Source organism: Lissotriton vulgaris, chromosome 5 (genome assembly GCF_964263255.1).
Source record: "Lissotriton vulgaris chromosome 5, aLisVul1.2, whole genome shotgun sequence".
Lineage (NCBI taxonomy): Eukaryota > Metazoa > Chordata > Amphibia > Caudata > Salamandridae > Lissotriton > Lissotriton vulgaris.
The window spans coordinates 1,337,692,830-1,337,719,739 of NC_141693.1; positions in this window are offsets into that span (position 1 = coordinate 1,337,692,830).

The window sequence follows — 26,910 nt, forward strand, 5'->3', positions numbered from 1 at the left end:
TTTTGTCAAAACATAGCACCTGGAAAGTAGGTATTTGACAGCTTTCTCAATAATGGGGATCCAGAGTCACTTTTATAGACTCCCACAAGGGTTCAAGAACAGCCCAGGGTTATTTTCAGCAAGAGTAACAGAGTTACTGCAAATTTATGATGATGAGGCATTGTCATATGTCTATGATATCTATCTATTTTTGTGGAATATCTTTTCACTGAACTTTTGTCGCCTTGACCAATATGACCACTGGTGCCATCAAATCAAATTTTTTTTTGATTTGTACATTTCACATTCTTTATTATTTTATCTGTCATATTTTCATACCTTAATTTTAATTCTTCATGTCACTCACACTTTATTCTACACCAACCTTAGAACTAATAATCAGCGACCAACTCTTGAATACTAACATTGGTCAATTCACCCCGCTTTCACTTTTCATTTTTTTACCCCATTCGCGCCAACACACGCCTTTTTATTTTTTTTATTTTTTTTAATGTTTTACCCTGTTCCCGCTAACACACGCCTGTTTCCACACGAAACTTTATTTACACTTGGAGTAGAATTTACCCGTTTCAAGATGGCCGACACCCTCGGATACAAAAGGGGGTGGTGATGGACGGAGCATCTGAACCAATCAACCACTCACACCCAGTCAACAGTTTGGGTTTAATCCATCACCATTCTTTAGCCCACTCTGCCACCCCAGTTCAGACATGGCCATATGCAAATCAGTTTGACCCTGTGCCTCATGGGAACAGTCCAGCCCGAACTGCCAAGCCATGCCTTCCCTGAACCGAAAACAAGCTTCCGGGGACCGGTTTCTGGCATTTCAGCCGTCTTCAGCCCGGCTTGCTTGAATCCTGTGGCAAAGTGAGCAAGGGACTCACGTCTGAGCATACCCCGCCAACTTATGGCGAACAAAGTGGTACAAAAGGGGGTGGTGATCGACGGAGCATCTGAACCAATCAAACACTCACACCCAGTCAACAGATCTGGGTTTAATCCATCACCGTTCTTTAGCTCACTCTGCCACCCCAGTTCAGACATGGCCATATGCAAATCAGTCTGACCCTGTGCCTCATGGGAACAGTCCAGCCCGAACTGCCAAGCTGAAGTGGGCTCAGATGACGCTGAAGAGCACTTAACAATACAGTTGCACAATCACGTTTGCTTTATTTTAACATGTGTTTGAGGCAGAGTACCCACTCCTGAGCGCTTTACCTTTTATTTCCAGATTGTATACCAGTCCCCTGATGAAGGGCATGAGTCCCGAAATGCATAGGGACGTATCTTTCGTAATTGGATTACTTTTCAAATGAAAAAGCAATATCATCGTATGAATTATTCCTGGATGAAATCAATCCTTTGAATGTCTACTAAGTATCAGGAATTCTTGAATAATAAAGAACGCATTGCTTAAAGAATCAAGTCTTTACAACTTCTTGTGTTGTACATTGAAACGGAACACCAACAAATGTAACCAGAGATACGATCTCTCATGGAGTGCCACCAAGGGCACAGCGTCGTTTGTTCGACACTGCATCTTTGTTTTGTCCAAATCCATTCCCCCCAAGGTCAAGAGAGGTCTACCCAGTGGCACCCAAAAGAAACGTTTACAGTATAAACCGATTAAATTACATTCCACCTACCGACATCTACACAGGGAGTGCCGCACACCACGCTTCATTCTCGATGATATCTATCTGACAGACGATGACCTGGATAGGCACTTGAACAGAGTGAATACCATTATACTGGCTTTGACTCTGAGGGATACAAATTCAATAAAAAAAATCAAGAATTGCCCACCTCAATGTCCTTTTCTTAGGATATGAGCTTTCAAGTGAAGGCAAAAGCCTGGCAGCCAACTTTTTAGAAAAGTGTGCACTGCTCCAACCCCCAAAAACGATGAAAAACTTACAGTCGATTCTAGGTGTCCTGAATTCTGGAACAACTTACATTCTAAATTACGCAGAAAGGGTTAAACCTCTCTACGAATTAATCAAACCTGATTTTAAAATCATAAATTGGACACAGGAACACACAGATATGCTGCGTTCACTTCAAGCTGACACGTTAGCAACAAATCACTTAAAAAAATGCGTAAACATATGCAACTTAGTGAGCCGAATCATTCCGGGTCAATGCGGATTCCCCTACTTAACTTTTAACGGAGGTGAAAAAGTATCAATTTCATACAAATCACATTTGTACACAGAAGCAGAAATTAAGTTTACATCAACAGAAAAAATTCTGACAGCAGTTCAAACCGCTGCTGTAGCAAAAGAAAGAGCCCTAGCACAGGGGAATCGCATTATGGTCGTAACCCCTGTACCAGCCTTAGAGGCAGTTACAAAAGCGAGCATTTCGAATGCAAAAGCTTTACATCCAATATGGATACAATAGGTTCATTCTCTTGCTGTAACTGATGTTGAATATGTTTTTGATCCTTATTTGAAAACACAAGCATTCCTGCAATACGAACACGAATGTCCTCTGCCTACTGAGATTCTCACTCTTGACCAGTATGAATTCATAATTTATACTGACGGATCTGCACAACCCGCTACAGGAAGTAAACAAGCTTATAGTGCAGCATGCGTGATCGTTAAAGGTCATATGCTTGATGGCAAATTCAGACCAATGGTCACAGAAACACAATCGCTAGGAGATTATACAACTCAGCGAGCTGAACTACAAGCATTCAAAATGGCACTTGAAAATACAGATCGCGAATTCCCCACACTCATAGTGTGCGATTCTTTTTACTGTGTTCAATCTTACAATGAATATTTACAGAATTGGCTTCAAAATGGTTTCAAAGATGCAAAAGGTGACACAATCAAGCATAAGACGCTTTGGGAACAAGTAGTTAGTTGCGAGACGGACTATAAAATACTCATGTGATGCACACGCTGAGTCATCAACGTGATGGCGTTCATATTTCAGGGAATTCACTGGCTGACTAAGTCGTGAAGGGGGCTGTGCAAACGGCTTCCGTAGCTGCTTAGCTGCGATCACTCGAAATGAAAATATACAGTGAGATATTATTGGCTGTCAATGCCTCAAGCAAAGGCAGCGGTGTAGTGTTACCTAAAAGGTTTCCACTCAAATACTTGTATATAATTTATGCGAACAACGTTCCGTTTGCTCGAGTCCCTGGAGTGGGGGATAGGATAATTCCAAACATGGAACATAGATTAGGATTAATCCTAGTAGCACATGAAGGGATAGCCTCTGCCCATACAGGTATTTCCGCCACAGTATCATTGTTAAACCAGAGATATTGGTGGCCCGGCATTAGGAAACAGACCAAAAACTATGTTTTGGAATGTGAAATATGCCAGAAGATGAAAGCCTCTACTGTGAAACGTCCTGCGCAGACCGCCCTGTTAATTTCAGATAAACCATTAGCTTGTGTTTACCTGGACCTGGACCACTGCGGTCCCTTATAAAGGGAAGGTAACTATAAATATATCATGGTCACAGTGGATTCATGCTCAAGGTTCCTATGGATGTGGCCTCAGTGCTCAGCAGACGCTCGAACTCTTATAAAAGATTTGCGAGTCTTTATCGGCACATACGCAATTGGCACACTACACTCTGACCAGGGTTCTGCGCTTAGCTCTCAAGCTTACAAAGAAGCCATGGCCAGTTTTGACGTAGCATTGCGGTACTCCTCTCCGTTCCATCCTGAGGGAAATTTGGTTGTGGAAAGGAAAAACCGGGACATAAAGCGGTCTATAACAGCTACAGTATTAGGTTTAGGTGATGGGTGGGTCCAACATCTTTATGGGGTCTAACGCTCAAACAATTTGCCAAGAAGTTCTCTAGGGGGTGTCACTCCTATGAGGTCCTGTTTGAGACAAGAAGGTTGGTACTGGATCTTCATTACAAAGGCACAGTGGTGGAAAATAAACCTTTTGACATCAGAGATCGTTTGGCTGTTTTACAGGACTTAAATGAACTAAGATCGAAACAAAGCAACATGTTCCTGAAGCGAACCACCACTGGGGAAAAACCAGCCGTCCCAGCAAGGCCTGTCTGGATCCCAAAGCTTGGGGATCTAGTCAGAGAGAAGATCGCCGACAAGAAGTAATTTGGGCCTTCTTAGAGACAACCAGTACCTACCCTAGCAATCCACGGATCAAAAACAGTACTTCTGCTTCCCCTTGCTGGAAAAAGGAGAAAAGATTTGTGTCGATTGACCTGATCAAATCACACTATGTGGCCGATACTAAGCGGTAGGCCATATGAACTCTGACCAAGTAGCAGACACACTCCTCTAGCTACTATCCAAGAGGTTAAAACTGAGAGACTCATCACCTTTGAGGAGTCAGAAGTGAGAAATTAAGGACTAAGCAACAATGCTATGGAACTTATTCCTCTTGAAACCCAAATAACAGTTCGTCCTGATACACCTGTCTACAACGAAGTAACAAGTGATCAACTGGTTCCAGCGATTTCAACGAATCTTGATGCAATTCCAACCATTGACTGAACTGCCTCTGGCTATTTCTTTAACTTTGATATGTTTTCTGAGGATCCCAGCGAACCTGAAACAACGCCAGCACAAAGGACTTTCAAAGAACAAGCAACAAATTGTTTTCATCTCCTGAAAGACTTATCTGGTTTCACCATGGATTGAACTATGGATTGTTTTGGGAATATTTTTCTTTCTACTTTGGCTAGCTCTGGTAACGACTATTGGTATGCTGATAAATGGAAAATATATTCAAATGGACACAGCAAGTACAAGAGTGAATTTACTTCTCCAATCACACAAATCATCCCATCGTGAAGCAAGAGAATTGTCATCAGTGAACATCACAGCCGTTCCTATACCAGATGGTATAGTTTGGTAGAAAACTGAATATGACATTTTTGGCCCGTTGGAACTTTTGAAGATTCCACACTTATTTAAAATTTCATTAAGTGACTTTATTACCTCTAGTACCTTTTCTGATGAGAATTCGAGACAGGTTAATAACATGATGTCTGATCTAGAAAAATCAGCTGCATTCTCTAATCATGAATACTTAGAGGGTTCATCAACCTATGAAAAGCTTTATTGTTACAACCACTATGGTCATCATTTCTATTACTGCATCACCTAGAAGAGTATTTATTTATAACCAATGGGAACATTGCCCTACACCACCAAAGAGTAGCTCAAGAACGTTTGCAATTAAGTTTCCATAATTTTCAGGGTTCAACATATCCAATCCAGAAACATCTTACTTTAAAAATGTGAACAAAACAGGAATGAAAAATATGTTAACCAATACAAAACAGATTTATTCTGCCGCCTTTAGACTTTTGGAAAGACACAATTGACACAAAATCTGTCTGGGGTACAAAAGATTGGCAAGTACAGGGGATAGAAGCTTTGTTTAGAGCCTTTATCATCCCTGAGCAAGTAATGTTTTTGAATGACACTGTCCAACAAACGTCTTGCCTTGGGGTAGCCAAGATTAAAGACATGAACTCTCCGTCCATACCTGCACCTGCAAGTAATAGCACAACACAGGGGGAGATCGACGTACGTACTATTTTGCATCACAACAGATCAGATCCTGAATGGGAAAAATGGTTGCTCTGGCCCACAAACAAAACGCAGGGTTTCACTATCAATAGACCAGAACCATGATATGTTCAAAGACCGCATCCAGGGGGAGTAACAACATACAGTGTAGGGAAACTATGCTTTGATTGGCTACAGAAAGCTACACTAGAGGATGTGAAACAACATTTATCTTAATTTAAAAAAAGGTGCAGACTTTAGTGAATTCTTGCTAGGACCAAGAAAACCGCATCAAAAATGTTTCATATATGCTGGTATCTACACTGCTTATGATGAAATATGAAAGGTTACCCAAGCAGAAACTGCAGAAAGAATACGAGAAATTGATCGTATTAATTTAGAGAAATCTCCCGCTGTAGTCTATAATGGGTTAACGACTCTGTCATCCAGGATATATTCATTGGACAATATTGTATCCTCTGCCATAGACATCATGGGACAAGACTTGGTCATGTTGCAACATGGTCAGTCTTAATTACGTTCTATCATGCTATTAGGCTGGACGCTAGAAAACCTGCGTGCAGGCTATGTGCCTTGGTATTTAATCTACATAACGTCTCTGTTTTCAGAATACAATTTCACTGATAAACAGTTCACACTGGCGCAAAGAGTAGCAGAGTATATGGTGCTGAGCATTGAAAAACTGGAGAAATTGCCAGTCACTGTAGCAGAAAAAACAGCTACTGAGTGGATCATACATGGTAAAATTACTCTGCCTGTTACAACTTTTCATTTTCAGTATTGCCTAAAACCTATACCCGCAGGCGGATATGAAAGGTTGGGTAAAGAATACATCAAGACATCCTGGGATTTACCTTACACACACAGATGTTGGAGTGGGGCGTGAAGTGTTTCTTAGCGGTACAAACTGTGAAAACACGCTAAGCGGTTCTCTCCTATGTCAGGGTATTAATTTACATGGGGCTGCACCGGTTCCACTACAAACTTATCCTGCCACCTGCAAGGTTCACCAGACGTGGTGATTAATCCAATTTGTGGACAACTTTCAAATGGAAGTTACATTATGTTGAATGATCACAGCTGTTGTGGTATGTTGCCAGGGATCCCATATCTAGTAACGGTTACATCCAGGGTCACTTGCTGTATGCAAGCCTTGTTCCCCCAAATAGACATAGCCAGGGGGTCGCCTCTATGGCCTTCACTGAACATCTCTTCTATATGAATTGATACTCTATGCAGAATGAAAGCCATTCTTTTACAACAAACTGTGCCTCTGACCTCGGCCAAAGAAACCTATGATCTACAAATTGCAAGGACTTCAGCTGAGATATATGCCCTTTTGAATACAAACTGCCCTATACATTTCTCAGAAATGTTGGGACGTATCTGAAACATGTCTGATATGAGCAGTATGTGTTTGGCCGATTGCCGATAATTCTAGAACTCGTTGCAGGGGTCCTATTTTTATTCCTACTGCTACGATATGGCAAGCCAAATCACTAGCGACACAAGCAGCACTGTGGAGAAAGATCTACTGGAAATGAAGTGTTGTGAGCGCATTGTCCAAATTTTGGGTTTACCTGGTCTACGAGAATTAAATACCACATGGTTTCTGTCATTCAGACCAATCTGGCAAGATTGCATCTTACCTGTTCTACGCTGCCTGCTGTGCGGTGAAGAATGCATACTAGACATCTGTCTAACACTCCCATCAATCATACCTACAGATATTGATACTCTGCTGGACCCAGTAACAGCCCATGCTGTGTGTTGTCCCCAGCGGCTATCAATCCTGATGACGGCATTCATTGAGATCTCACAGATGCAAATTGCTACTGCTGAGGTATGAGAGGAAACAATAGGCACCCAGGTAACATCTGAAACAGACATTGCTGATGCTTCCAATGCTGAAGGCGATGCTTCTCATCTATGTTCAGTTAATCTTCTAAGCGAGGTATTCCAGCTTTCACCTACAGCGGTAGATTACTTTTTGTCTACAGAAATAGAAGATTTCATGTGTTCTCCATCCCCATACACTGACTTTTGATTCAGCACACAGTGTACTGGGAAAGCTCTGAATTTGGCCTTCATTTTTCAAAACTAAGACTAAACTTGGAACTTTTTCCTATGATTATTTTTTTTTCTTCAAATTTGTATTTTTCTTTTTTGGCACAGTAATCTGCTTATAGTACAACTATTCCTAGAGAACAGAATTCGTTGAACACTTCCAGAGACAATATGTCACCTTGTCAACAACAAATTGATTTATGTAATCTGACATGAAATGGTTTCGGCCTTTTTTTCTTATGTATTTATGAGCCATTTCAGCATGTGTATATATATTTATGATTCATTCGTTTAGCATTCACTGTAAATATATGCTTAGAATGAAACATTACTTTAATATGTACAGCACCATTGCATTTTACGCATAGCAACAGTTTTAAATGCATTTTTAGAAAAATGTTTTAGCCGTGTTTTTAGCAAATCATGTGTACCTGTATTTTAGATATGTTTAGCCTGTTTAGCATTTAGTAATGTCATTCATATGAAACTGGAGTGGGTGTTGTGTTTCGATTTAGATACCCGTATATAGGTTTTCTGAATCATGCCCTTATATAAGAACAACTCTCATTGCTCTTATTTAGGCATAGGATTCCAGCCCTTATTTAGGCATCAGTCATGCAAACCAAATACAGACTTGGTCACCTACATCAGTCCATCCCACGTCACAACGAGTTCTTGGAAAACCAGACTCTTAAGCCTTTAGGACTTCCCCTGCTTGGATTATTGATTTCTCCAAGAACTCATTTATGAGCATGAACATCTTTTCCTTAGGGGTTCCTTCATGACGTTCCTCTGCCCGACTTTTACGTCAATACTGGCATTCCTAAACACCTTCAAGGTATACATATACCTTCACTTAACATGGCAAACCATAGCTCGGCTGCACAGCTCGATGAGGCTCGCCACGGCAAGTTTGGAAGGAATTCGAGTCCCCGCCTGATGCACTGACCAGATGCTGTCATCCTCCTCGCAGATAATCCAGCTCCAGTGTTTCTGACTCCCTTCGCGGGGTGTTAGAGATCGAGACCCGGAAAGAGATTCCAACCTCTCTCATTCTAAAGGTATGGAGCAGACTAGAACCTAGAGGGACTTCTGGCAAATACTAACTATAGCTAAACTATACTATAGAAAAACAGCACCTACTTCTTACCTTATACTACCCTTAGGTTAGGTACACTGGGGTAGAACTATTTAGAAGCACCAGACGAGAATACACACTTTAGCCTGTGTTATTTATGTATGAATTTTATTAATATATGTCATAGCTACTAGTTCTGTGTAACTCTGTAGAAACGAAGCATGCACGATTGACTGAGTGAAATTGTTATCTATTGTTTCCACGATTCTGAGAACTGTTCCGATTCTAAGGGAAACAAAGTTGTCATGTTTATGCGGTTGTCAGAGACCAATCCCTTGTTGTTCATTAGAGAAGTTTCTTGTGACCTCTGAGCTAGCTGGCACACACAAGTAATTAAGTTTAATGTACTCGATAGAGACATACTGACCTCAGTCCTATGCCAAAACTATAGTGTATATTATTCCAATGTGCAGAGCCTATGAGGGGTATAGGAACTACACTCATAGGAAGCATAACAAAGCTGCAGGAGAACAGGCGACTGTTGCGACGAGCGTGTGGTGAGCGCTGAAGCAGAGAAGTGAGGATGTGGCATACAGCATGGATGAACGTGGTGTCCAGTGTTATGAAAGTGCTGAAGCTGAAGGGAGAGCTGACGCGGTGAGCAAAGCTGTAGCAGAGAGGAGAGGGTGAGTCGAGGCGGCGCTCTGTGACGATCTCTGTGCTGACGAACAGGTGGCAAGGAGCGCATGCCAATCGCTGTTGAGGAACAGAACAAGGGAGCTGAGACTATCTCCCATGTCTATCAGCGTTCAGTGAGAGGTAGGCTAGTGGGGGATGGGCAGCCAGCACGAGCGCTAAGCAGGCAGTCCTGCCAAGTGTCACGCATCAGGCGTGACACTATTTCATTTCAGTGCGGTTGTCCGCATCACCGCACTGAAATGGAATGTCACGCATTATAGCATCTCCTCCACTGTCGAAGGGGTGAGTGCTTCTAATGCAGGTTCAACTAGTGTGGAGGCGCGGGGTAACTGCGCACAGCCGAGGAGTGCTCTTGCAGGCTTGGCGCCTGGCTCAGCTGCTGTTACAAAGTAACAACACAGGGACATGGCGCACTGCACGCACCTCATGATTTCGCACACAACTTTACGGGTGACGGTCCTTTCTCCTGCCGCGGCCGCCCGAGGCACAGTCAGCACAGTTCCCAATAAAAGATTTTGCTCGCACCATTGTGGAAAATGTAATAATCACAGAGTCAAACCCACACCGACATCCGAGTAAACCTGGCCGCTGGAGTGGTTCTCAGCTGCAGCCTCAGCCTCTACAGTGCACACCAGCAGCCCATATGTTTAAATAATGCACAGAAGCTGTGTTGAAGTGGGTGGGGCGGCGGGCTTCCTGGGAGAGTCCGAGTTGTGGGCACCGGCTACCAGAAGGTGCGTTACAGCTGAAAAGAAGTAAGTGCTTGCAGTGCCTGTCCCTAATTCATCAACTGAAACGATGTGTGATGACTAACTTCCGAAACAAGGAAGTGTTCATTATCTTCGAGGCTTGAATGTCTTCTCTGTACCTACGTTTTGCAAGGTGTTTTAAGCAGAAATTGCTGTTGCACTGTTATATCTGAACGGTTCTGTAAAAATGTTATTTTTTTCTCGTTGGAACAGGATCAATCAAGTAAAATTGCTGGAGGGCGGGGGGAGAGAAGTTCCAAACGAACGTCCAAACACTCACAAACAGGTCTCTGCAAACTCTATGGCTCTTGTGTTCAGGAGGTTGTTCAAATTACATTAATTTGGAAAGCGCCTGTGAGCCCTCCAGACTCCCTTATGCTGCAGATGCCCTGGATTTTTCTTTTATTAATCAGCACTGTCGCTTTGTTCAGTTTGACCAGCTAATCCGGACCGGTCAGCACTACATACAGCTCCTGGAATACATTATGTAGTTAATGAAAGTGAGTCGAGCAGTGCTGGTTACACTGAGTTACCTGGCAGGAAATATGCAAATATTTCTTGTTAAGGCCTAAATATAGTGTTTCAGTTTATTCAGCCTCGGCGTCGGGGGTGGGGGGTACGTGTACATGTTAATTAGCAAATTCCTTTTTGGCAGAGCGCGATCAGGCAGCTGCCTGCAGTCAGCGGGTGCTGGTTGTACAGCATGTCAGATTATATTACATACAGTTACTTACTGTGCTATGGTGAATCAGGCCAGTATCAGACCTACGTTGCCCCAGTGCAAGAAAATGTGTAAATCAAGGTCTACTGTTGCACTGACTTGCTATGCTATGAACATTTCTTTTTGCTGATGCAGTCACGATGCTCAAAGGGTGTAAATTCAGATATTTGTTTCCTTCATCTCATCTGCTTGATTTTTCCCGTGAAAAAGTGTCACTCGTAGTCGGTCAAATGTCACTCATAATTTGTCTGAAATTATGGAAATGTCACACATAGCAATCTGAAACCTTGGCAGCTATGAGCAGGGGCAGGGCCGGCTCTAGGCTCATGGTGGCCCTGGGCAAGGAGAGTAGGTAGGGGGCCCGGAAGAGGTGGTCCGGGCTGGGCGGAGCGCGCAGGCCAGTAAAGAGGGGAGGGGGTCATGGTGTTTAGTAGTGGAACAGAGCCGGAGGCCGCCAAATCCCTGCCAGGGGCCGCCACGCAAATATGTATCCATCCTCAGAGGATTAATATATTAAGGATATATATTGGCGTGGTGGCCCCTGGGGTTTGGTGGCCCTGTGCAGGTGCACAGCTTGCACATGCCTAGAGCCGGCCCTGGCAGGGGGCAGGCTTGCCGGTCTGAGCGCTCAGCGTGTTACTCACGTCAAGTAGAGGGTGGACCTGCTTAACTACTGTGCATTAGTGAGTGAGCAGCTAAGAGGTGAACACATTTACTGGCTGTTTACGCATCTTCTGCTTGGGAAGGTAGTTTCGCTAGCTGAAATATCCCAGTTTACAGCTTGATATTTGGGAGGAGCTAGTACTCGAACACTCATTTGCTGTTGCCATACACCCTCCTTAGGTCTGATATTAACAACTGAGCCTGGATTTCGAGCAGTGTGTTTTGCTGGTGTTTGCTGCCATCTTGTGGCCAACTTTAATTTTGTGTACGAAGAAAAGGAAAGTAACATAAATAGATCGGAGTACTGCCATAGTAACGGCATCTCCATTTCTCATGCTATCTGGGGAATCTCCAATTGAATGGGAGGACTGGATTGACTAGAACTACCTCTTAGCTTTAGATGGCGCAAGGTTCCCTGCGTCAGAGACCACTTTCGGCTTTCAAGACCAGGGGTGCGAATACCAAGCAGGACAGTCGTAGGTGCTGCATTGATTTAGGTCAGGGGTACTCATAGTACGGCCCACAGGCCGGTGGCGGCCCGGCAAGCCTGCCCTGGCGGCCCGCGGACCTTCCAGACATCGTACCCGTATTTTAAGAACACATTTTTAAAGAATGTCTGCAAACACTGACGGGTGCAGCAGCAACACTTTCAGAGACTCTGCTGCTCTGTGGGGGCCGGGTTATTCATTCCAGTGATAGGCAGAGCAGCAGAGTCTCTCACACACATACACACAGCCGCACCCGAGTACTTCACAGGTCTTTAGAAAGACCATTTGCATGTTAGTGGAGCTTTGTTGATTTCACCTCTTCTTAGGCCCCTGCAGCTCCGCTCTGTGGGGGCCGGGTGATTAATTCCAGTGATAGGCAGAGCGGAGCTGCAGGGGCCTCAGAAGAGGTGAAATCAACAAAGCTCCACTAACATGCAAATGGTCTTTCTAAAGACCTGTGAAGGAGCACTTCGGGTGCCGCTGGAAGCGGGAAGCTGTCTCAGCCCTGGCAGACACACAGTCATGTTAGCAGTCTACTCAAGGTGACATTTTACCACAGAGATGCACTGCTATAAATTTAATGCAGCTAGTTCCTCCAGTATTGAGTCAAGGGCAGTTTCCGATATGGGGGTGGGGGTCATGCACTTCTTCATCCTGCTTGGGAGTGCCCAAGAAGAGCATTTGTCTATGCTGCTTTTGGAGAGACATGCAATGATTTTAGCATTAGAATATAATGCATCATAGTGTGGCAAGGGTCTCAGAACACCTCAGGGTTCACAAGGTTGGTGGCACTCTGTCTGGAGTGAGGGCACGTAAGAGATGCTACTTCCAGAAAGTGAAGTGAATCAAGATTAGCCACTGCTGAGAATTAGTCCTATTGAATAGGAGTTCATGGGGCAAGAACATTCTGAAGGTAGTGAAACTCTTTACGTCGAGGGAGGTAGAGGGAGGGAGGGAGACAGAGGGAGAGGGAGACAGAGGGAGGGAGAGGGAGGGAGGGAAGGGGAGTGAGGGAGGGAGGCGGAAGTGAGGCAGTGAGGGAAGGGGAGTGAGGGAAGGGGAGAGAGGGAGAGAGGAAAGGGGAGAGAGGGAAGGGTAGTGAGGGAGGGAGAGGAGGAAGGGGAGTGAGGGAGAGGGGAGGAGAGAGAGGGAGACAGAGAGAGAGGGAGTGAGACAGCCAGAGTGAGGGAGAGAGAGTCAGAGTGGGTGAGACAGAGGGAGACAGGGAGAAAGGGAGAGAGAGGGACGGAGGGAGTGTGACAGAGATAGAGAGAGGGATGGAGGGAGGAAGACAGAGAGAGAGAGAGAAAGAGAGAGAGAGAAAGAGAGATGTGTGTATGCCGGGTCTGGTGGCTCAGTGGACGAAGGCATCCGCTGCAGGGACCTGTGTTCAACCTCATGGTCACAGTTTTTTGTTGTTGCTCTAGCCCCGCCCCCTCCCCACTGACCCCGCCCCCACCGGTGCGGCCCTCAGACCCAAACCACAATGTAAATTTGGCCCAGAGAGAAAGTTTGTGAGTACCCATTATGTAGGTGATTGGGTCAAGGTGAAGCCCAGTGATTGTGGTAAGTTTTTGAGCAAGTTCACGGGCCTTTCAGAGTGGAGGCTGTTGGAGAAAATTGGGTAAAGCTGGATAATGGCCAGACGTGGAATTTGAGCCGTGTTGTACTTTATCAGAGACTGGGTGATGTCCATAAGGAGGTTTTGAAACAGGATGTCTTATGTGATTTGCGTTTGCCCTGGCTGTTGATGAGTTCTCAGGGGCACAATTGGAAGGTTTTCACGGGGAGCCGAGGATGCTTGGGCTGATAGTGAAATTGTGGTGGCAAGGGGAGGAGACGAGTCTGCTGGCTCATCACGAATCACAGGGAGGTAAGGGAAAGAAGAGCCAATTTGGACGACTTTGTTTGTTGAGATATTCCTGCATTCTTTTTGTTTTTGTTTTCTTTTCTGTTCAGCTTGTTTTTTCCTGATTCCTAGTTTGGCGAATTTCTTCCACTTTGTACAGGGGATTGTCTGTGTGAGTGTTATGTGTGGGTGGGTCATTGCTTCCTTTTTGGGGTTGGGCGTTCTTTCATTTAGGGTTAGTTTTTCCATATAGGATGGGGAGAGGGGTTGTGATGTACTTGGGTAGTCCCAGCTAGGCTGGAGCTGCATACCTTTGTGATGTAATCGTGTTCTACTGTGACGTCATGGCTCTTGGGGCCAGTTTGTCAGTTGGTGTCCAGCTGTGTCTGGTGAAGCTGTAGTGTGGGGTTTATCTCTGCCAAATAAATCTACTTCAAGAGGAAAACCACGTCTGTGCCTGGATTTGTTAACATAACAAGAAGCTTGAATGTGTTCTTTTCCTATTGAACGAATAGATATTATTCATTCAACCACTGATTTAGTACAGCAGTGGGACACTTAAGCTTAATATAATATCAACACAATGCTTAGTGGCTAGCGGCTTTCAAAAGCAGAAAACTTTAACCTGTCATAGACCATCTGGAGGCATTTAGCTTTCTCCTGACCTCACTGTCTTTGCATAAACTTCTGAGGGTCCGTTTCTGTCTTAAGAACCACACATCCTCCTGATAGGTGTACCACTATCCGAGCTGGTGTTAATCAGAAGTCATAGAGAACATTCATCCCATCCTAAAAGACCACAGGGAAATCTCTCAGAAACGCTAGCAGACCCTGGCCCTGAATGCCATGTTGAACGAAGTTGAATGAAGTACAACCAGGCTGAAGCACCAGCGACAGATCACAGTATAGATTATTTTATTGTAACCACTAAAAATAATCCATCCAGCAACAAGGGCACAATGGAAAACATGCATGCTTCTATGTTTGGTCATACCATCTTGTTATCTACTCACTCATTGTAATCAATATCAATATCTTACTTGACTGGGTCTTGGTGAAGTCATGCAATACAATAGGTTGGAGACTGGCGTTAAATTTGCATTTGCTTATAGCCCTAGAAATAAACTGCTCAGTGCGTCTTTTTTGTCTTATGTCATTGTTTTCAAAAGTACTGTTGGAAACTGGCTCTGTATATACTATACCAAAAAGAGGTATAGTGTGCACAGAGTCCAGGGAGTCCCCAAAGGTATAGCAGAGGATAAAGTAGATAATACCTTACTCTCAGTTTAGTAATAGCTGGGCTGAGCAGTTAGGCTTACTAGAGGGTAGTGTGAATGCAAATGGTGTACATACTCATACAAGGCAGGAACACAAGCTCAATAACTAACTCCAGGCCAATATTTTGTCAAAATATTACTTAGTTACTTTTATTATAGGAACCAAGTTGAACTCAGTTACTGGTAAGTAGACTTTATTTATGCAATACTTTTAAGTTATTACTGGCAAAAGGTTTGTATAGAATCAATACAGTGCTTTATATGTGCATGGCAGTGTAGGAGAAGATACTTTGTATTCAGGATCAACATTTAGTATAATACAGCGAGAGACCAATGCAATCCTATAGGACAAAAGACAGGTGAGTAACTGATACAGTTAAACAAACAGTTTTCATATTCAATCTCCGGGGGTTTTGGTGAACACTGAGTAAGTGTCGGACCAAGGTAGGAACTGCACCAGCAGTGGCACTGGGGCAGCCGGGAGCTGAGGTTACTGTGCCCAATGTTATCCTATGGAGGAAGGGGGCACCTCGAAGAGGCACTGGTTGCAGGTAAGAACCTGCAGTTCAGGGACACAGGCCCTGGAGGTTGAGGAGTAGCACTGACATTACACCACCAGTGGCACAGGGACGGCTGAGTGTAGAGTGCAAAAGAGGCATTGGCTGTCCTGTAGAAACCAATGGAGATCCTCGGGTTGAAGAAAACTGCTGGAGGCTTGGACCAGGAGGCTGGTGGAATCCCTCTACTTGAGAGTCGAATAGTGGGAGGATTCCGGGACACCGTCGGTTGGGCACTCCTAGGTCTGGTGCTGCAGGTGCAGGGGTGTCTTTAGGCTTCGGGTTTCTCTCACCGGTTCCGGTCGTGTGGACCCTTGCAGGTTGAGGCTGCAAGCGTTGTGGGGAAGTTCAGGAGAGGTGGTCCAACACTGGATCCCATGTCAGGATTACGAGGGAGACGTCACAGGGTCAGTGAGCCACCTGGACTTAGGTGATGAGTGCAGAGGGATGCAGGGGTAGCGGATCCGCCTGATCCGGAGTCCTGGGGTTAAGTTCTTGCTGGCAAATCCAGTGCTAATGCAGAAAAAGGGGACCCCCTCTGAGAGAGATTAAGGTCAGGGAGAAGAGGGATCACAACGGTCAATATAATAAACAAAAATAACTCCCTGACAACCTATATTTCTTTAATCTTATAGAAAAAATCTGGTATGGGTTAAATATATAAATAAACAATGTCAGAACAAATCAACATTGTATTTTGTTTTTCATAGTTTATTATTCAGAGCAATTGTATCAAAATCCATAATTTTTTTCTTTTTTTCATAGAACAAAGTGCATATTTATTTTTAACAAATTTTTCTTTTTATACAAAATAATACATAAACCAATGCATTAAAGACTTATGTAAGAATGCAACACTGTGCTCTGGACCCCTCAATGAAAAACATAATACAGACAAAACACTATTGTCCGACTCACTCAATCTAACCTGCCACGCTCATGCATAACCCAAACCATCATACACATCTGGTTCAGACGGATACATAGAACTAATAAGTCTCCACAACCATGTTGGATTGAATTGTTCAACAGGATCTGTAACAATAAGGTTGATGCGCGTTTCGGTGGGGTATGACAGATAGAAAACCATCTTAATCAGGACCTTCCCAAATAGTATGGTTTCACACAACAATAAAGGGGTACCGATAGTACTGGTATATGACCAGATATCCGATGGATGTAATATGTAAGACGGCTATAGTGTTTTCCAACACTGCCTTGTTGCACCTAAACAGGCTAGTAAAATCTAGTTTGTTATAGTTTTATGTGGACATTCTTAGTGCTCCAGACTCAATGGTTAGGTTCTCAGCATGAGTTTCCTATGCTAGACAAGTATAACGTTGCCTCGGTATGCAGTTCTTTTCAGGATTTGATGAATCTCGTGGTATCTTAGATATCGCGTGATATGAATGATTACAGGACTTTTTAGAAGGACTTTAAGAGAAGTGCCAAATAAATTAAACAGGGGAATCCCTGTTTTTTCTATAAAAAGTGGTGTAGGATACGTCTTTTCCCTTGTTTAAACTATTCTGGGAACATACGATTTGGGTAGTCTGTTCTCGTGCTCTACTATAGTCACCCAGTCACCAAATGAACTACACTGGGTCGGTTTTTCTTTTCTTTTGTTTATATTCCATCCGACTATAGGTAGCATGTCAACCTCTAGATACGTTATCAAAGATTACACGAAAAATACAATTAAATGTTTGGGGAAAAAAACAGGGAAAGTACGTTTCTTTTTACAAAAAAATGGGGTAGAACACATCTTCTCCCTCGTTAACATCAATCCGGGAGAATATTATTGGAGCAGTCTGCTCTCGCGCTCCATTAAAATTATCCAGTCATCGAATAAACTACTCTGAGTCCGTCTTTCTTTTCACAGAGTCTATTTGACTACAGCGCAGCGTGTCGACTTTCAGACACGTCACTGAAATAATACACGGTAATTAGAAACACAGCTGAAACCAATTTAGATACTCTCGACCTATATATACTGGGCGCATTCTCTATCATTTTTACGCCGGCACTCGCGGAAGTGCACACCAGCGGACCCCCTCATTACGGAGAAGCGCCAACAGCGTTAAGGTAAGGTCTCCCGCTGTAGGTTAGGCTTTAACATAGAACCCGCCAGTACACATAGTGGCATTAACAAACAAGAGATGGAATAACGTGATTCCCCTATGTTTTGTTTGTTGTTTCTTCAGATCCTTAAATTTGGGAACAGATCACCCAGCAAAGTTCAGATTCTCTCGCACTAAACAAGAGGTATATTTTAATCTACATAGAAAAACTTAGACCTCCTATTAGATAAGAACAAAGTGTATGACTCCGCTGTTTAACAATATTTTAGGAACCAAAAGAAACACTCCATTTCCGCACAAATAAGAAGAATATCAGAAGGTTCCACCCTAAGAGAAATATAAGGACGACATAAGCGTTTTGTAATAAAAATACCCTTCTGCCTAAGTAACTATATTGAGAATCCTGTACCCTAGAACCCAAATGTTTAACATATAAGAACATATTAAGTAAAGTAAAAATTCGAAATGATATGTATCCCATATTCTGCAAACAATAGGCAAACTATGATATAGTACATAAATTTAAATATTTAAATATGAGAGTACGTGAATAGCCAAATAGTAGAAGCATCAATGATATAAAGGGGAAAAAAACCCTTGACATTTGAGAATAGATATACATATGTGTAACACCTCAATATTAAATAGCGGCCTTCATCTTTTAGATCATCATGTGAACTTATGCTGAAGCAAATTATACACCAAAGTACCCATGTACCTCTACCTCCCATAACGTGGATCTTGAGCCCTTCCGTATCCCTTCAGGGTTACATGAAAAAATAGTAAAGAACTAAGAACAGATAATCCCAGGTATCTATTTAATAACTGACCCTTCCTTCACGTTATAAAACGATTTTTCATAAATTTCGTAAGTAAGTAATTGTGAACATATTTGTCTCCCCAGTGTTTTATAAATATCTCGACGCTGTCTCTCAGTCTTTTTTAAACCATTCAATCAGCTGTTTGTGAAAAAATCAGAATCTACTCCACATCTAAATAAATAAAAGTGAGTAAACAAGAAGTCTCGTACTAGAATCTCACTACTTGTTTTACATAAAAAAACAGGTCAATAAACCTTTCTTCTTTCGTTCTCTTTCTTCTCTCTTCTTTTGTGTGTTTTCCTGTCTGTCTACTTCTCTGGTTCTTCTCTTTCCCCTTTTTCCCTTTCTTTTTCTCCTTTTTTCTCTTTTTGTATCTCCAAACATCTCTTCACCTTCACTGGGTTATAACGGGTCTTTCATCTACTCTAATTTTAAGTAAAACACAGAGCCCCTTTTTTAGACATCACTAACATCCTATACACTACCCTAACTTTTTCCAGACATCGTTGTAGTTTTTTCACTACTGCTTTATCACCTAGTTCTACGATGAAATAATATGAGAAAATGAGATAAGAGACACAGCTTTTTAGAACATACTGCTGAGAAAGGAACAAGATAACTCTGAATGTTTTTTAACTAATGCTACATTACATTGTGTTTGTGTTTAAAATATATGAGCTTTGTAAGGATGATATAGTATATAGGAGACAGTGTGCTAGCCCACTTTGTGTATACAAAAAAATGGAAATGTATCACGTGATAATATATATATATATAAAATAATTGACCCTTTGCTACCAAAAGGTTGTTATAAGAACATACCTTCATTCAACCTCGTAATATATGTTTAGACAATATATTATTATCAGTCATTTAAAAATACTTATTGGTGTACCTTATGTGTTTTTTATCCTTTTCTGTATAGGTTTATGTTAAATCACCTGTTTTTATGTAAGATACGAATGACAGTCACCTGATGAAGGCCCCAGGCCGAAACGCGTTGTGTTCCACTCTACCGCATTTGCCACCTTCATTAATTTTTTCCACCGACTGAATATATCGTATAGTACTTTTTGTATTCATGTGTAAAAGTTCTTGTTTTTTGTCAATATGAGTATTGTATGTCACTTATTGTCATTATTATGAAGTATACATGTTTTTTTACAAATCAATTAACACACTATATAAAAGAAATATAAAAAGTAAATAAACAGAATGAAAAATAAAACAATCAAATATTTTTGATATACTACTGTCTAAGTGAATCATTATCGTGTATGTAGTTAATATTTGAACTGAGGTTGAAATAAGGGCGACAATACTATCATTGGTTTGCTAGATATTTTCTTTCCCAATTCCCAGTACAACCCAATCTTCTGGACTTCAACTCGAACGTCAGAATGCAGACGGGAGAAAAGCGTCTTTGTTGAAGTCAAAACAGGTTCCTGGGGTTCTTGGAGGTTGCTGGCTGTGGGTCACGCCTGTTTCTTGAAGCAGGGTCACTGGAGGAGGAGACAGGCCGGTAGGGCTGGGGCCAAGTCGTCGTCTTCTTCTCCTTTGCTGCATGGCTCTTCGGTTCTTCTTCTTCATAGGTCATCAAACCTGAGGAACAAGGTTCAGGGAAACCCATAAATACTTACTTACTGAGGTCGGAGGGCAGTAGCAATGACTACTCTCCCCTAGGGTGACTACACTCATTGGGTGCCCCCTCCCTTTGGGGAGAGGGACACATCCCTATTCCTATTGGGCTTAATTCTCCACACCAAGATGGAGAATTTTCAAGGAGAGGTGCACCCCAGCTCCTGGCGACCCCAGGGGCGTGCCAGGCCAAGGTGGTCACTCCTACTCTGATTACTAATTTTCCCGCCTGTCCAGCCACCAAATTTGGGGCTAGGACAGGGGGTGGGCATCTCCACTAGTTGGAGCTGCTCAAATCAGCATAACACAAGGTGAGAGCCTTTGAGGTTTACCACCAAGTGTTGCTGTTCCTGCTAGGGGGGAGTGAGAAGCACCTCCACCTAGAGCAGGCTTTGTTTCTGACCTCTGAGAGCGCAAAGGCTCTCTCCACATGAGGTCAGAAACCTGTCACCCAATAACCTAGAAGTCAGTCGTTTTTCAGGGTGCATCTCTAAGATGCCCTCTGAATGCATTTTCTAATAAATCCAACACTGGTATCAGTGCAGGTGTATTATGCTGAGAAGTTCTGATACCAAACTCTTCAGTCTTCAGTAAAGCCATCATGGAGCTGTGGAGTTCATGCTGACTAACTCCCAGCCCATGTACTCATAATGGCTTCACTGCACTTACAGTGTCCACAAATGGACTCAGACACTTTAGGGGCATACTGCTCATGCAGCTATACCCTCACCTGTGGTGTAGTGCACCCTGCCTTAGGGCTGTAAGGCATACCAGTGGGGTGGCATAGGCAGTGGTAGGTAGGCATGGCACACAAGGAGGTGTGCCATGTTGACTCGTTTAGTTTAGTCACACCTCAACACACAGCATGCATTGGCAGGGTGTGTGTGTTTGGTGTGGGGCCCCTTATGGAGGCATAATACATGCTTCAGCAGTAAGGGACCCTCCCTGGTCACACGGCCCTTGGTGCCTGTTAGACGGACCGGGAGGGTTGGCCGAGGACAATGGGAGAGGTCTCCAGGGAGAACCCCTCCAGCGATCGTACAGACAAGTAACTTCCCCCCCCACAGACGTACACCACACAGAGATAAGGTTTAACGTTCTTTATAAGTGATCTTTAAGTACGGTAGAATGGTACAAGGAGGTCTGGACTCAGGGGTCCCCTCGATTCTAGTCTCTTGGATGGGAAGGAGGTAGCGGGACAGTCTTATTACCAATCTGGTAGATGCGATGATATGATGAATAGCTCACAATCCTCGAGCTCGGCGTTCTAGGTGGACGGGCCGCGGCAGCGCCGGTGGGTCCCGAGATGATCGTAGGTAGCGACGGTCCGCGGCGGCGACAGCAGGTCCCGATGAAGGTGGTAGTTACAACGGTCCGCGGCCGTACCAGCAGGTCCCGACGAAGATGAAGGATGCAGAGGGTTGCGGCAGCGCCAGCCGGCAGGACGATAGTTCGCAAGGCAGGACTACGGCAGCGCCAGTAGTCCGTCAAGGATGAGTTCTTCACGGTGTCTCTCGACTCCAGGATACAACTGCCTTCCTGCTCTGGGGCTGCCCCAGTTATAGGTCTGGCACCCTTTGATGTCCGGACCCTCGCACTTGGAGGTCGGGAGGTCCGGGATGAGGGAGTCCAGACACCCAGCAGGGGGGTGGAGCCAGCGCCCGGGGGAGCTGGGGGGCGATCGGCACCTGGCGGGGGAGAGCCATCGACACTTCTTTCTCCCATTGACCTGCCAAGAGGTCCGTTCACCTCCTGGGTGGATGGTGGTGCCGGGATGTCGGGGCCTGGCCAGGCCCAGGGTTAGGGTCGACCTGAGGCCACGCGGCCTCGTGGTGCAGTGTCCAAGATGGCGGCCGGGCCGGGCGAGGGCCGGTAGTGGTTCGGCCCCATGATACAGAGATGTCCGGGGGCAGGAGTCCCGTATGAGACGGGGTGCGGGGTACTTCTGTGGGTAACACCTGGAGGGCCGGGGCTCGGGCCCTGTCATGCGGGGAGGGAGCAAGCCCTTCCTGTGGCCTGTCCAACATGCGTCCCCCCCAGCTGAAGGCGGGGAGAGTCACCCATCCTCTTGGGGACTCTCCTCGTCGAGGCGGAAAAAGCGTGACAGGCCATCTGCGTTGGCGTGGTCTTGGCCAGGTCAATGTTCCACAGTGAAGTCCATCCCCTGCAGGGAGATGGACCAACGCAATAGTTTGGGGTTTTCCCCCCGCATCTGCATTAGCCACTGCAGGGGCCGATGATCTGTCTGCACCCGGAAGTGGGTACCGAAGAGATAGGGCCGGAGCTTTTTGAGGGCCCACACCACTGCGAAGGCCTCCCTCTCGATGGTGCTCCAGCGCTGTTCTCGGGCCAGGAGACGTCTGCTGATGAAGGCCACTGGTTGGTCAAGTCCTTCGGGGTTCAACTGGGAGAGGACCGCCCCAATGCCATGGTCGGAGGCATCCGTTTGTACGATGAATTCTCGACTGTAGTCGGGGGCCTGGAGCACAGGGGCAGTGCACATGGCGGCCTTCAGCTTCTCGAAGGCCGCTTGACAGTCTGGGGTCCAGTTGACCTCCTTCGGTTGGTTCTTGGATGTGAGTTCCGTGAGGGGCCCCACAATGCTGCCATAATCCTTCACGAACCGCCGGTAGTAGCCGGTGAGCCCCAAGAAGGCTCAGACCTCGGTCTGTGTGACGGGAGGCTGCCAGGACTGGATGGCAGCGATCTTTAGTTGAAGAGGGGCCACCAGACCGCTTCCCACCTGGTGTCCGAGATAGGTTATGGACCCCTGACCAATTTGGCACTTGCTGGCCTTGAGTGTGAGGCCGGCCCGTTGGAGGGCCTGCAGGACCTCTCGGAGGTGGTGGAGGTGGTCGGACCAGTGGCGGCTGTACACAGCGATATCGTCCAGGTAGGCGGCGCTGAGCTCCTCGAGCCCCGCCAAGACCTGGTTCACCAGTCGCTGAAAAGTAGCTGGAGCATTCTTCATGCCGAACGGCATGACCTTGAAGTTGTAGTGGCCATCGGGAGTGGAAAAGGCGGATCGTTCTTGAGCCCGGGGTGTGAGACCGATCTGCCAGTAGCCCGCCGTCAGGTCGAAGATGCTGAGGTAGCGGGCAGCCCCCATGCGGTCGATCAGTTCATCTGCTCGGGGGATGGGATGAGCGTCGGTTCTGGTGACAGCGTTCAAGCCCCGGTAGTCGACGCAGAATCGGAGCTCAGGGGTGGTGCTGGGGGCAGCAGCTTTGGGGACCAGCACGACCGGGCTGGCCCAGGGGCTGTCCGAAGGCTCGATGACCCCGATCGTGAGCATCTTTGACACCTCCTCTTGGATGCAGGCCCGTACCCGATCTGGTACGAGGTACGCCCGATGTCTGACAGGGGGACTGTCCCCAGTGTCCACGTCATGCAAGCACCAGGGAGTGACCCCTGGGGTGAGGGAAAACAGGGTCGCGAATTGCAGCAGGAGGTCCCGGCAGCCTTGGCGCTGTTCCGGGGTAAGGGCATCTGAGAGTCGGACCCCGTCCACGGAACCATCTTTTTCCCTGGTCCTTAGAAGATCAGGGAGAGGCTCGGAGTCTTCTTCCGCTCCGCTGTCTGTAGCCATCAGGAGACTGAGCTCCGAGCGCACAAAGTGGGGTTTGAGTCTATTGGCGTGGAGGACCCGGAGGGGGTTCCGTGGAGATTCCATATCGATGAGATAGGTGACGGGGCTCTTGCGCTCGACCACTTTGAAGGGCCCCGTCCACTTGTCCTGCAAGGCACATGGTTCGGTGGGGGGCATCACCCACACTTGTTGGCCAGGTTCGAATTCGATGGAGGAGGCATTTTGATCGTACCATTGTTTGTTCCGGGGGGTCGGTGTCCTCTACTGGAGCGATCGGGGGAGGGGGTGCTGGCCATTCGGGTTCTTCTGGTCGGGGGATGGTACGGGCGGCCATGGACCGGGTGGTTACACACGCCCAGTCCGGGAGGCCCAACATCCCCAGGTGTTCTCTTCTTTCTACGGCGGCCCACGGGGAACTCTCAAGATCATTTCCCAGGAGACAGTCCACGGGGGCGACATCTCGGACCGTCACCTTCAACATGCCGGATACTCCTCCCCATTCGAAGGGGACGCAGGCCATCCGACATAGACTCTCCGAATTGTCGGCTGAACGGACGGGGCAGAGAATGTTCGGCAGGATCTGCTCTGGGGTCACCAGGTGACAGCGGACGGCCGTCACACTGGCCCCTGTGTCACGTAGGGCTTCGGCCCTGCGCCCATTAATGTTCACCCACTGACCATATTTTCTGGTGTTGGCGGGTAGGGGAGCCTGCGGGACCATGTCTCTTCCCCCTAGGCACGCTAGAACCATGGCGGCCGGTTCCCACTCTTGTTGTTCTTGTTCGCACTCCTCCTGTTCTTCGGAGATTTGTTCTCCCCCCAGGGCGGCGGCAGCTACCTGGCGGGGTCTCGGAGTCTGGTTCTGTGGACAGTTCGGGTCATTGGCGTAGTGGCCGACTCGCTGGCATCGGTGACATGTGACATTGGCTCGGAACCCCGGGCACACCGGGGGGTTGCCCCGGTTGGCCGGGGGCGGGGTGCTTGCAGCGGGAGCGGCTGGGACGGTGTCTCTTCCTCGTCCCTGGCCTCCTCCTCCTCCTCGGGGACGGTGCTGACCTTGGTTGTTCCGGTTCTGTTCGTGTGGCCCACTCCGGCCTACTCGAGTGCTCTCCCACCGGTCAGCCTCAGCGGCGAGCTGCCGTGGGTCAGTCAATTTACTGTCGAGGAGGTGCTGCCTGAGCTCGACGAAGCAGTTGTTAGAGAGGTGCTCCCACACCATGAGATTAAAAAGTTGCTCGTAGGTTGTTACATGGCTTCCCTTGATCCAACCCTCGAAGGCTCGGCTGAAATAGTTTACATATTCCACCCAAGTTGTACCCGGGATCCGGGTGCAGTCTCGGAACCTCAGGCGGTACATTTCGGGTGTGAGCCCATATCGGGTGAGGAGGGCCGCCTTCATGTGGTCATAGGAGGTCATCAGATGGTCTGGGAGCTGTAATAGGGCATCGCGGCCTTCATTGACGAACCTCCCCCATAGACCGGCTCCCCAGTCACTTCGATCAATCCGGTGGGAGGTCATGGCGATCTCGTAGGCCTTGAACCACTGTTGTATGTCGTCATCTCGGAAATATTCTCGAACGACATCCTTGGGGATGTGTACTTTCTTTTCTGTCGTTCCTGGGGTGCGCGGTTGCTCGGGCACCCCCAGTTCTTTGTTCTGTTTCCGTAGGTTTATTTCTGCTAGATTGCGCTCGTGTTCGTACGCTAATCTTTTTTCTTCAAGCTCTCTCTGCCTCTGTTTTTCTTCCCGTTCTTCTCGGAGCCGCAAATGTTCTAGGTTCAGTTTCTGTTCGGCTAATTTGAGCTCGCTGTCCATTTTGAGTCGGGCCATTTCTAACTCATGCAGTCTGCTTTTTTCTCTCTCTTGGATCTCTTCCTGCGAGAGACCCGTTCTTCGCTCCTCGGGAGCCGTGGTGTTCCTCTCTGATGCTGCAACGTTTTGGTCCGGGGGTCTGACGGCCCCGGTTTCTGCCCATGACTCAATGGCGTGCTTGAAATCGTCTTTAGTACTCAGACCGGTGGTAGCAATGCCTAGTTCAATGCAGAATTGTTTCAATTCACGATGGCTGTATTCTTCAAATTTCTCCATCTGGAATTTCTCGGTGGATCCGCTCTCTTTGGTTGTCATTGTGTTTTCGTCGTGGGGTGAGCTACTCTCTGTACGATTACGCGTTGATTCGGATCGCGCCGCTGGCCACCAATGTTAGACGGACCGGGAGGGTCGGCCGAGGACAATGGGAGAGGTCTCCAGGGAGAACCCCTCCAGCGATCGTACAGACAAGTAACTTCCCCCCCCACAGACGTACACCACACAGAGATAAGGTTTAACGTTCTTTATAAGTGATCTTTAAGTACGGTAGAATGGTACAAGGAGGTCTGGACTCAGGGGTCCCCTCGATTCTAGTCTCTTGGATGGGAAGGGGGTAGCGGGACAGTCTTATTACCAATCTGGTAGATGCGATGATATGATGAATAGCTCACAATCCTCGAGCTCGGCGTTCTAGGTGGACGGGCCGCGGCAGCGCCGGTGGGTCCCGAGATGATCGTAGGTAGCGACGGTCCGCGGCGGCGCCAGCAGGTCCCGATGAAGGTGGTAGTTACAACGGTCCGCGGCCGTGCCAACAGGTCCCGACGAAGATGAAGGATGCAGAGGGTTGCGGCAGCGCCAGCAGGCAGGACGATAGTTCGCAAGGCAGGACTACGGCAGCGCCAGTAGTCCGTCAAGGATGAGTTCTTCACAGTGTCTCTCGACTCCAGGATACAACTGCCTTCCTGCTCTGGGGCTGCCCCAGTTATAGGTCTGGCGCCCTTTGATGTCCGGACCCTCGCACTTGGAGGTCGGGAGGTCCGGGATGAGGGAGTCCAGACACCCAGCAGGGGGGTGGAGCCAGCGCCCGGGGGAGCTGGGGGGCGATCGGCACCTGGCGGGGGAGAGCCATCGACACTTCTTTCTCCCATTGACCTGCCTAGTGGTCCGTTCACCTCCTGGGTGGATGGTGGTGCCGGGATGTCGGGGCCTGGCCAGGCCCAGGGTTAGGGTCGACCTGAGGCCACGCGGCCTCGTGGTGCAGTGTCCAAGATGGCGGCCGGG